Below are 13,123 nucleotides of genomic sequence, written 5' to 3' on the forward strand. Positions count from 1 at the left end.
GGTGTTGGTTGTTGAGGTTGTCCTTGAGTAGAGGAGGAGAGGAGAAGTGTCACTTCAGTGTGGACAGTTCCCCTGCAGAGACCTTTTATATACCCTCGATGTGGGTGGGATCCACCACAGAAGTCATGCCACTGGCTAATCTTATGACTAATCTAATTAGTTTGTTGTTTCTCAACCATAAAATAAGTCTTAGAGGTATTTGGGAGACTCACTGTGTTTGGCTCTCCATTTGGACTCTCGTCCAATCAAGGGCTTCAAAGAAAGAAGATACACACTCACACCTATGCAGCCCAGCCTCAAATTAGAATTTCATTTTAGCCTCCTATAACCATACTTTTTATCAGGAAAGATACATTTATCAGTCTCAACCTTATTTGCTCCTGGCACTAGTTAGTTTCACTAACGTTTTTAACATTTCATAACAATACTACTACTTTTGACTCTCTTCTTTTGAGCTGAGTCCATTGTTTTCTGCAGAGATTCAGTTCCTTTTCGTACTAAAACCATCATGTATCTTTCATCCCCATGATGTTGATAATAATTCAATTAAATTTTCCAAAATACCAAGTCTGAGCAAGATGCATTATCTTTTTCTATGTGTACCAATGAGTTTAATTCCCATTTATATTCAATTTCTACTGAAGAACTACAACATAAGTTATTTCTTGGAATCCAATTGTTCTGCTTTTCTCTTTCTACATTGAGCATACAATTATACAAATAAGTATTCTCATTAATATTAGAATAATAATCTAAGGAACTGTCCAATAGGTTTAACATTGCATATTTGCATTTACAATGTATTACACAGAGGTCAGTTCCTTTATCGAAATGCCTAGTCATTATTCTCTACATAACTGATCATACTGCATTCTCTTGCATAGCCCTACCATTATTAGTCTTTATTTAAATTAATGTGGTAATTCTTTCCATTGGAAGGCACTGGAAAAGTGAGAATAGTTTCATGTAACAGTTAAAAAAAATGTACCTTTGTGTCTTTACAAGAATGTGTGTGGGGAGCTGTCATCCTCACATCATGTGGAATCTATTAGTGTTTTTGTTTTTCTAGTGATATTTCTGAGTCAAACTATTTTTATGTATCCCCTCATAACCATATGTGGAGACAGGGAGTAAAAGATGATGGACACTCCCTGTATTTTAGTTAACTTTTCTCCATAGATTATAAGAATGAAGGTGCAAAATTTTAAAAATTTTCCAATTCATCTTTTAAGTATATCTAAGGAGTCAACAATGCCTCTTAATAAAATAAATGTTTTCATACTGAGGATCTGATCAAACACATTCAACCTTTCATCTAGTGTGTGTTTTTGAATGTTCTTTCCATGTGTGTCTTTTGGTAGCTTCATTTTTGTTAAATGGGCATCTTATTGTATCATTTTATTCACCATTTAGTGGATTGATATCTTAGAAGGAGAGGACATCTTCACTATATCATTTTCAGATTTTCCATACAGAAATTAAAAGTAGTCTCAAATATCAGGGTCAATTAAGTAATAAGTTAGAATAAGTTTTCAGTAAAAACTAATTTGAATAACATGCTGATCAGTCTTCTTCTAGGTCAAGTTCTTAGAACGTCACCTGAAATTGATATTAGTCAGTTAAAGAAAAAAACACAAAACTATAGTTAACTTTTTTTTTGTTGGTATTTGATTAATATAGCTATAAAAGACATTATTATTCTGTGTAATACAATACCCCTAATAATATTATTAAAGGGGTTATATCTCTATAGAATTTACTTCCTGGGGCTAATTTGTTTCTTTTGAGCAACAAAGTTTCTCTCTGATCATAACCGAGAGCTTGCACCCGAGAAGTTTCCATTAACAATTTGTTTTCTGCTGTGATTTTCTGAACCACATCTAGTTCTGAAGTACATTCCATGATCAAAAGCAGAACAAAACAACCCTCCTTGTGTCCTTGGTCCTTTCCAGCTGCTCTCACATTTTCTTCTGTTTCATTGCAAAATTTCGCGTCTTTTTCCATGGTAGCTTTCTCTTTACATCTTTCCTCACACCTTTGGTCTTTTGTCTTCACCACTCCACCAAAAGCACTCCTGCAGGGATCACCAAACCCCAATCTTGTCAAAACTAGAGAGTCAGTCTTCATTTCACTAAGACTCTGAGTAGCATACAGATTCACCAGCTCCTCTTCTCATTCCTGGAAAACTCCCTGATGCTTATCTATATCCTACTGCACACATTGGATTTAATTGTAGTATCACCAGGTGCTTCTGGTCTAGTATCCCTTTTCTTTACTCCTCATCAGATCTTATTTTCAAATGTGAAGGTGCCCAGCTAGGTGCTTGCCCTGCCTATAGTTTACATTTAAACACTTTTTTTAAATTTTTTTTTCTTTTTACTTTGGTGTAGATAACACACAGTCTGTGTTATATTAGTTTTGTAATATTCAATATAACATTTAAACTTTCTTTCAGGATTACTCTGGATACATTATTTTATCCAATTAATTTCCATTCACATTTCCAATTCTGATATATATCCAAATGTTCACTTGACATCTCCTTAGAGTGTTAAATGTCATAAAAAAATTAATAAAATGAAGCTAAGTTCTAGATTCTTCATAGACTGTTTCCTTCCTTCCTCTTTTCCTTCCTTCCTACTTCCCTTCCTTCCTCCTCTCTTTCCCTCCCTCCTTCCTTCTGCCTCTTAAAGGGTACAAGACATAAATCACTTGGGGTTCCTCCCCCTGGTTTATTCTTTACTGCATTTCCACATTAAGGTTGCTAGATTATATATGACACCCAGTTAAATTTGAATTTCAAATTCAAAATTCAGAATATTGAATTTCCCAAATATTACATGGGATATGCTTATATATATAAATTATTTATCTGAAAATCAAATTCTTATTTCCTATACCTAGTAACTGGAAGCTTAGAAACATAGCCTTTATGGGCTGCCCTGTTATAGCCTTGACTAGATCTATGAGCATCTCTTGGAACACTCTTCCTCTCTTTATAATATACAGAAATCAGTAGTTTTATTGTTCTTCAGATGTAGCAAACCTATTTCCAACTTAAAACTTCTGCTTGGGGGTTGCTGAACCCTTGAAAGTAATAGCAAAAACAGCTAAGACCTTTTCTTCCTTTCCCCTGACCATCTAGTCTGAAGTAATCTCTCACTAGTGCTCTTTTAAAATTTATCTTACCTTGCCTTGATTTGTAATGTAAATAGATTTATCCCTACAGAAATGATCTCCTTCACTTGTCATTTGCTTTCAAATATCTACCTGCATTTCCTGCCCTTGCTCAATCTAGAATTTAAATTCCATAACAATAGGGATCTTGTCTGTCCTGTTCATTCCTCCATTTCCAATGCTCATAGTAGTGCCTGACAGATGATTGATTATTAAAATTTTGACGCATGAAAAGGTTAATAAATGACCAAATCAATGCAATCAAGTATAATTTTAATATTCTTTTATTTTGAAATAATTTGAGTTACCAAAAGTTGCAAAATATATAGAATTTTCCCATTTATTCTTTATCCAGTTACACAACTATGTTACTACTTTCATAATCAAGTACAATTATCAAAACTAAGAAATTAACGTTGCACCATATTCATTTTTTTTATTTTTTTATTTTTTATTTTTTAAAATTTTTTATTTTTTTATAAACATATATTTTTATCCCCAGGTTGCACCATATTCTTAACTAACTTCAACATTTTATTTGGGTTTTGCCTTTTTTTTTTCTTTAGTGTCCTTTTTCTGGTCCAGGACCCAATTCAAGGTCCTACATGGCAGTTGATTGTTTTATGTCTTTAGTCTCCCCCAAACTGGTGACATTTTCTGTATTTTTTTTAACTTTTATGGCATTAACAATTTAAAAAAGTCAAATGTTCTATAGTATGTTATAAAATTTGAGTTTGTTTTCTTATAACGAAGTTGAGGTTATACATTTTGGGCAGGAATGTCAAAGGAGGCATACCTATCTCTTGTATCATAGCAGGGAGTACATGTTGTTAGTAAATCTTTAAAATTTTCTGGAGTAGATTTTTAAGCTCAAATTACTAATACAGTAAATCCTTCCATTTCTATATAGCCATAGTCCATGGATTGATTGGTTGATTGATTGGTTTAAAGATTTTATTTATTCATTTGAGAGAGATAGAGAGAGCAGGACCAATGCAGGGCCAGAAGAAGAGGGAGAAACAGACTCCCCACTGAGCAGGGAGCCCTATGTGAACTTGGCTTGATCCCAGGACTCTGAGAACCTGACCTGAGCCAAAGGCAGACACTTAACTGACTGAGCCACCCAGATGGCCCTGGTCCATGGATTTAAACTTTAGAGATTCTACTGTGGTTTTTGATTATATACAAAATGATAGAAGCATACACATGTGAAGTATAAACCGAAGTGGAAAATACTGCTTCACACACATACAAAAACCACCAGAAACACAATAAAACACATTAATTATTCAGATATTTACAACTGAACCTTGCCATGTTTTCTCTATGTAGTCTACGTGACTTCTGCCCTACCTTCTCCACAAATTTTCCCACCTTTCCTACATCTTTGAAACCATACTTTTACTCCCAAGGGTGCATATATGCAGCTAGGAAGGAGGGTGTTATTAAAGGAAAAAAGGATTTTGAAGAAGTGGAACACGTACGGGTTATGTAATCTCATGGTAGCCAGTAATAGAGTTTAGATCTCACATCTGGAATAAACAAGTCACCAAAGTAGGAGAAAACCCTTTCATTAAAGGCACATGATTTCATTACAGGCATCCTGACACACAGCAAAATTGTCTTGGATATTTTGGTAATGAGGAATTCTTGAGATGGTTATAATGCCAATTAGTTTGAAGCACGAATCCAATAGAGCTTGTGGTTTGCCCTATATACCACTCAGTTGGTGTAGAAAGCCTTGTGTTGATTATAAACTTAAAACTCTAGAAGCTGATCCTGCTTTTCAACTTAGACTTCTTCTTACACTATGAGCTTCTGCAACAATTACTCTGGTGGCCTGGGCTATGGCTATCATGGCTATGGATGTGGCTATGGTGGCTACGAATATGCTTCTTACCGTCCATGCTGCTATGGAGGATATTGGTCTTCTAGCTTCTTCTGAGAAGTTCTAAAGTATGGATTTGTTTAGGAAAATTTTCTATGAGATCCTATATGTATTCCATGTATTATTTATAATAAACTATGTTATAGTCTGTTCAAATAATGACTGTCAAATCATGTAACATCAGAAAGCTTTTGATTGATATCACCTGAGTTTTCAACAATTGAGAAAATTGAGAAAAATATCCATTTGATCTTTACTGTTACATGATTGAACACAAACAATATCCACCATTTCCATTTGAGAAAAATGTCTAAATTCATTTTTCATTAAAAGTAGTGCTTGCAGGGCACGTGGGTGGCTCAGTTGGTTAAGCCTCTGCTTCCGGCTCAGGTCATAATCTCAGGGTCCTGGAATCAAGCCCCACATTGGGCTCTCTGCTCAGTGGGGAGCCTGCTTCCCCCTCTCTCTCAGCCTGCCTCTCTGCGTATTTGTGACATCTCTCTGTCAAATAAGTAAATAAAATCTTAAAAAAAAAAATAGTAGTGCTTGCAGGGCACCTGGGTGGCTCAGTCAGTTAAGCATCTGCCTTTAGCTCAGGTAGTGATCCCAGTGTCCTGGGATGGAGTCCCACATTGGGGCCCTGCTCAGTGGAGACTTTGCTTCTCTCTCTCCCTCTGCCTGCCCCCACTCTGCTCATTTTCTCTCTCATGCATACGCTTTCTCTCTCAAACAAATAACTATCTTTTAATTAAAAAAATAAGTAGTGTTTGCATACCTACAACATTTGGTGTATATTTATTTATCCAGGTTTCACGTGTGTATGTGGCCATGTGTGTGTGTGTATGCATGTGTGTGTGTGTGTGTTTGTGTGTGTGTGGTTTTGACCTTTTTGGTTACCCATAGTTCATAAGTTAGATGGCTGGCTGAATATGGTCAATCTTACAGTGCTTTATTTTTTTTTTAATTTTATTTCAATTCCAGTATAGTTAACATACAGTGTCATATTAGTTTTAGGTGAACAATACAGTGAATTAACAATTTCATACCATTCAGCGCTCATCACAAGTGCACTCCTTAATTCCCTACACGTATTTCATCCATCCCCCTCCCCCCCTCCATTGTGGTAACCATCAGTTTGTTCTCAATAATTAAAAGTCTGTTTCTTGGTTTATGTCTCTCTTTTTTTTCTTTATTTGTTTCTTAAATTCCATGTATGAGTGAAATCATATGGTATTTGTCTTTGACTGACTTAAATCACTTATCATTATACTCTCTAGCTCCATCCATGTCTTTGTAAATGGAAAGATTCCATTCTTTTTTAATGACTGAGTAATATCCCACTGTATATTTGTACCACACCTCTTTTATCCATTCATCTATCCATGAACACTTGAGGTGCTTCCATGATTTGGCTAATGTAAGTAATGAGGCAATAAACACAGGGGTGCTTTTATCTTTTTGAATTAGTGTTTTCATATTCTTTGGATGAATGTTCAGTAAAATTACTGGATCATATGGTAGTTCAATTGTTGACTTTTTCAGGAACCTCAATACTATATTCTAGAGTGGCTGCATTGGTTTACATTCCCACCAACAGTGCATAAGTGTTCCTTTTTCTCCGCATTTTTATACAATACTTGTGGTTTCTTCTGTTTTGGATTTTTTTTTAATTTATTTATTTTCAGAATAACTGTATTCATTATTTTTTCATCACACCCAGTGCTCCATGCAATCCATGCCCTCTATAATACCCACCACCTGGTACCCCAACCTCCCACACCCCCGCCACTTCAAACCCCTCAGATTGTTTTTCAGAGTCCATAGTCTCTCTTGGTTCACCTCCCCTTCCAATTTCCCCAAACTCACTTCTCCTCTCTAACTCCCCATGTCCTCCATGCTATTTGTTATGCTCCACAAATAAGTGAAACCATATGATAATTGATTCTCTTTGCTTGACTTATTTCACTCAGCATAATCTCTTCCAGTCCCGTCCATGTTGCTACAAAAGTTGGGTATTCATCCTTTCTGATGGAGGCATAATACTCCATAGTGTATATGGACCACATCTTCCTTATCCATTCGTCTGTTGAAGGGCATCTTGGTTCTTTCCATAGTTTGGCTACCGTGGCCATTGCTGCTATAAACATTGGGTTACAGATGGCCCTTCTTTTCACTATATCTGTATCTTTGGGGTAAATACCCAGGAGTGCAATGGCAGAGTCATCGATTCCATTTACTATAGCACCAAGAACCATAAGATACCAGAGAATAAACCTAACCAAAGAGGTAAAGGATCTGTACGTGAGGAACTACAGAACACTCATGAAGGAAATTGAAGAAGACACAAAAAGATGGAAGACCATTCCATGCTCTTGGATCAGAAGAATAAACATTGTTAAAATGTCTATACTTCCTAGAGCAATCTATACTTTTAATGCCATTCCAATCAAAATTCCATCAGTATTCTTCAAAGAGCTGGAGCAAATAATCCAGAAATTTGTATGGAATCAGAAGAGACCCCGAATCGCTAAGGAAATGTTGAAAAACAAAAATAAAACTGAGGGCATCACGTTACCTGATTTCAAGCTTTATTACAAAGCTGTGGTCCCCAAGACAGCATGATACTGGCATAAAAACAGACACATAGACCAGTGGAACAGAGTAGAGAGCCCAGATATGGACCCTCAACTCTATGGTCAAATAATCTTCAACAAAACATGAAAAAATATACAGTGGAAAAAAGACAGTCTCTTCAATAAATGGTGCTGGGAAAACTGGGCAGCTGTATGTAGAAGAATGAAACTCGACCACTCTCTTACACTGTACACAAAGATAAACTCAAAATGGATAAAAGACCTCAATGTGAGAGAGGAATACATCAGAATCCTAGAGGAGAGCATAGGCAGTAATCTCTTCGATATCAGCCACAGCAACTTCTTTCAAGATATGTCTCCAAAGGCAAAGGAAACAAAAGCGAAGATGAACTTTTGGGACTTCATCAAAATCAAAAGCTTCTGCACAGCCAAGGAAACAGTCAAAAAAACAAAGAGGCAACCCACAGAATGGGAGAAGATATTTTCAAATGACAGTTTGATATCCAGGATCTATAATGAACTCCTCAAACTCAACACACACAAAACAATCATATAAAAAAAAATGGGCAGAAGATATGAACAGACACTTCTCCAGTGAAGACATACAAATGGCTGTCAGACACATGAAAAAATGTTCATCATCACTAGCCCTCAAGGAGATTCAAATTAAAACCACATTGAGATATCACCTTACACCAGTTAGAATGGCCAATATTAACAAGACAGGAAACAACATGTGTTGAAGGGGATGTGGAAAAAGGGGAACCTTCTTCCACTGTTGGTAGGAATGCAAATTGGTGCAGCCTCTTTGGAGAACAGTGTGGAGATTCCTCAAGAAATTAAAAATAGAACTTCCCTATGACCCTGCCATTGCACTCTTCTGTTTTGGATTTTAGCCATTCTGTTAGGTGTGAGGTGATACCTCATTGTGGTATGGATTTTCATTTTTCTGATGATAGGTGATGTTGAGCATCTTTTCATGTGTCTTTTGGCCATTTCTCTTTGGAGAAATGTCTGTTCATGTCTTCTGCCCATTTTTAAACTGAATTATTTGTTCTTTTGGTTGATTTGTATAAATTTTTGACTTATTTTTGTTCACTAGTCTTTTATTGGAAATATCATTTGAAAATATCTTCTCCCATTCAGTAGGGTTTTTTTTTTTAACTTTTTTGATTGTTTCCCTTGCTGTGCAAAAAAGATTTTTTTAAAATGTAGTCCTATTTTTGCTTCTATTTCCTTTGCTTCAAAAGACGTATCTAGAAAAATGTTTGTATGACTAATGTCAAAGGCATTACTGCCTCTGCTCTGCTCCCTTCTAGGATTTTCATCATTTCAGGTCTCATATTTAGGCCCTTAATCCATTTTGAGTTTATTTTTGTGTATGATGTAAGGAAGTGGTCCAGTTTCATTCTTTGGAATGTGGCTAATCAGTTTTCCTAAGACCTTTTGTTAGAGAGACTTTTTCTCATTGCATATTCTTTCCTCTTTTGTCAAATATTAATTGACCATATAACTATGGGTTTATTTCTGGGCTTTTCATTCTGTTCCATTGATTTAGGTGCCTACTTCTGTGCCATTACCATACTGTTTTGATTATTATAGCTTCGTATATAACTTGAAGTCAGGAATTGTGATATCTCCAGTTTGTTTCTCTTTTTCAAGTTTGCTTTGGTTATTCGGGGTCTTTCATTGTTCATACAAATTTTAGGATTATTTGTTCTAGTCTTGTGAAAAATACTGAGAAGATAAAGAATTTGAAGTTTATTTCAGTGAAATTTTCAAAGGGTCAATTTCTGCTTGCATCTTGGATAGAGACTTGTTTTATAATAAGGCAGTGGCTTGTACAGACAAAAATTATGTAAATTTTAGTCTGATCCAAAATAGAGGCAGTGAATGTAACCTTGATTTTGGTAGTCTATTCATTAAAGCTGTTTATAATAGCCTCTCTTAATTCACCTGATTTATTTCTACTAAATAACAATAATCTTAGCAATTATAAAATATAAATCAATTGTATCTATTAGTATTTTAGATTTAGTATTTTAGAAAGTAATGTTGGAATTTGGCAAAATTAAGACTGACAATGTATCCATCAAAATTACTTTCTGAATAGAGATCAAATTATGAGGCTGGTCAAAATCAGCCAAAATTTGAACAGAGATCAAATTATCAGGCTGCCCCCAAGTGCATGTTCCAAAAGCATATAGAGGAGAGAATTAGGTAGATGAGCTTTCTTCTATAAGCTGAAGATAGCACATAAGACTATATGCAATTTCAATTATTATAGATTCACTGACTCTTGTTTTTGTCCTAATATATGATCTATCTTGGAGAACATTCTATATGTGAACTTGAAATAAATTTGTGTTTTCTTGCATTTGGACAAAATGCTGTCTAGAAGAGTGTTAGTTCTAGTTGGCTTATAGTGTTTTGTTTTTTTCTCAAATTTATGTATATTATAATCTTTTATGTAGTTGCTATATCCATTAATCAAAGTGAGATTTTGACATCTTCAATTATTATTATTCCAGTCCTTTTTTTCTTTCAATTCTGTCATTTTTTTTTAAATTTGTTTACTTTGGTGGTCTGTTGTTTGCACCAAGTGTATTTAACACCAGTACATACCTTATATCTTCCTGAAAGATTACCCTACTTATCATCACAAAATGTTCACCTTTATTTCTATTAAGTGTTTTTGTTTTTAAAGTATATTTATTCTGATACTGTTATAGCTACTCCAGCTTTCTTAATAGTTGCTATTTGCATAATATGTATATATATTTCCAGTCTTTTACTTCCAAGTCATTTGTTTCAAGAGAATTTGATTGTTGAAACATTTTTTAAAATTTTTAACATTTTATTACATTGTATTAACATACAATGTATTATTAGCCCCAGGGGTACAAGTCTATGAATTGCCAGGTTTACACACTTGATCGCAGAAACATTTTTATGACAGTTACTTTAAAATTTGTATCATGAGAATGGAAAACGTGATTAGGGTTAGGGTCAGCTAATTATCTTTTCTCATTCAGTTATAATTTTCTTGTTTTTTGGTATGATGGCTATGATAGTAATTTTGTGTATTTGAAGCATCTTGATCTCATTAAAAATTTTTTTTTCAAAAGCATGTAGTCACCCTGCTTGGCCTTATCACATGGGTCTTATGGATTATGATTCATAATTTTCAGAGTTATTGTATTATTTTGGTCTGTTTGGTTTAACCTGCACCACTCACTGTCCCACTGTTCCCTGCCATTGCTACCTGAATTGCGGGAGGAGTTTGGCCAGCCCATTTGCTGTGTATCTTCTGGTGTAATAGTGCATGGTGGGATTCCCCACCTACCTCCTTCACTGCCAAGAGGTCTCTTATTGGAGATGGGAGAGTCTCAGATATGAGGACATGGACTTCCTGGATCAGGAAACAACTCCAATTAAAAAACATATAGATGAAAAAAGAAACCACATGGGAAGTTAGAAGATACTTTGAATTGATTAAAAAAGAAATACAACATTGCAAATGTATGACTTACCACTGAAGAAGTGATCAGAAGGAAATTTATAGCTTTAACTATTTATGTTAGAAAAAAGAACACGTTAAAGATCAGTGCGCTAAGCTACCTTAAAAAGCTAGAAATGAAGGAAAGATTAAATATATAGTAAGAAGGATGATAGAAAAATAAAGACAGGAATGTAATCAATTTAATGGAAAATGAACAAACTATAATGAAAATTAATAATATGGTATTTTTCCTCCTTTGACTTACTTTGCTTAGCATTATCAATCCTCTCTAGCTCCATCCATGTCACTGCAAAGGGCAAGATTTCATTCTTTTTTATGGTTGAGTAACATTTCATTATATATATATATCTTCTTTATTCATTCATCTTCTTTATCCTATTCATCAGTCAATGTATACTTGGGTTGTTTCCATAATTTGGTTATTAGAAGTAATGTTGCTATAAACATAAAGGTGCATGTAACCCTCTGAATTAATATTTTTGTATTCTTTGGATAAATACCTAATAACACAATTGCTGAAAGTGGGTGAAGAGATGGGTGAAATAAGAGATGGAGATTAGGGAGTACACTTGTTGTGATGAATTCTGCGTGTTGTATGGAAGAGTTGAATCACTATATTGTACACCTGAAACTAATGATACACTCTATATTAACTAACTGGAATTTAAATAAAAACTTAAGAAGAAAGGAATATGGATAATATCCAAAGTTGGTACTTTGAACAAATCAACCAAATAGATAAATTCCAGAGAGATTGGTCAAGAATGTAAGAGAGGGAATACAAATTACCAATAAGAAGAATAAAAGAGTTAATGTCTTTTAAGACTCGACAGTCATCAAAAAGGATGCCATTATTACAAAGGTTGTTATGCCAATAAATTCCACAGTACAGATGAAATGGAAAATTTCCTCTAAATATACAAATTACTAAAATTGACTCCCATCTGAGTAGCACTATATCTAATAAAGTAAAGGTATTAAAAACACTTTTCCTAAAAGAAAATTCTGAGGCCAAGTGTCTTCACTGGAAAACTCTATTAAATATTTATATCACATTCTTTTATTTTTAATTTTTTAATTTTTTAAAAGATTTTACTTATTTATTTGACAGAGAGAGACACAGCGAGAGAGGGAACACAAGCAGGGTGAGTGGGAGAGGGAGAAGCAGGTTTCCCGCTGAGCTGGGAGTCCAACGTGGGGCTCAATGTGGCGCTCAATCCTAGGACCCTGGGGTCATGACCTGAGCTGAAGGCAGCCGCTTAACTTTCAGAGTCACCCAGGTCCCCTTATATCACATTCTTACATGTAACTTAAGAAAATGGCAGAAACTTTGGTACTTGAACCCTAATCTTTTTTCTGCCAGGAGTCATACGGAGCAGAGATATATTACATTTGTATTTTCTTTTCTCTTTTTCTTTCTTTCTTTTTTTTTTTTTTTTTTTTTTTTTTTTTTTTAGTATTTTATTTTCATACCCAGAACACAGAAACTGTTCTTATGAAGAATACATATGTCAATCTCTAACTTTATCTATATCATTTACCTATCAAGGAGATGTAGATGGAAGCACACTAAAAATGGAAGACTTCAAGATACCACTCTCACAAAACAGGATCAAGTAGAAAAATAAGTAAGCAGAGAAAACACTGAAGCAATATAATTAATAAAAGGTAGATATTATGGATATATATCTACCTCTACACTGATAGTAGAGGATAAACCTTCTCAAGCTTCTACTGAAAATACACAAAAAATAATCATATATTAAATCACAAAGAAAGAAATTAGCAAACTTCTGAAGTAAAAATACTGCACAAACACTCTCTGATTTCTATCCAATAAAGATAAAAATTGTTTATGAAAACAAAGAACAGAAAATTCCCTTCACCTGGAAAGTAAATCTTTGGTTAAACAACTCTCAAGTGAAAAAGAAAATATAATAT

Source organism: Mustela putorius, unplaced genomic scaffold (genome assembly GCF_011764305.1).
Source record: "Mustela putorius furo isolate JIRA1106 unplaced genomic scaffold, ASM1176430v1.1 tig00000832_pilon_pilon_pilon, whole genome shotgun sequence".
Classification (NCBI taxonomy): Eukaryota; Metazoa; Chordata; class Mammalia; order Carnivora; family Mustelidae; genus Mustela; species Mustela putorius.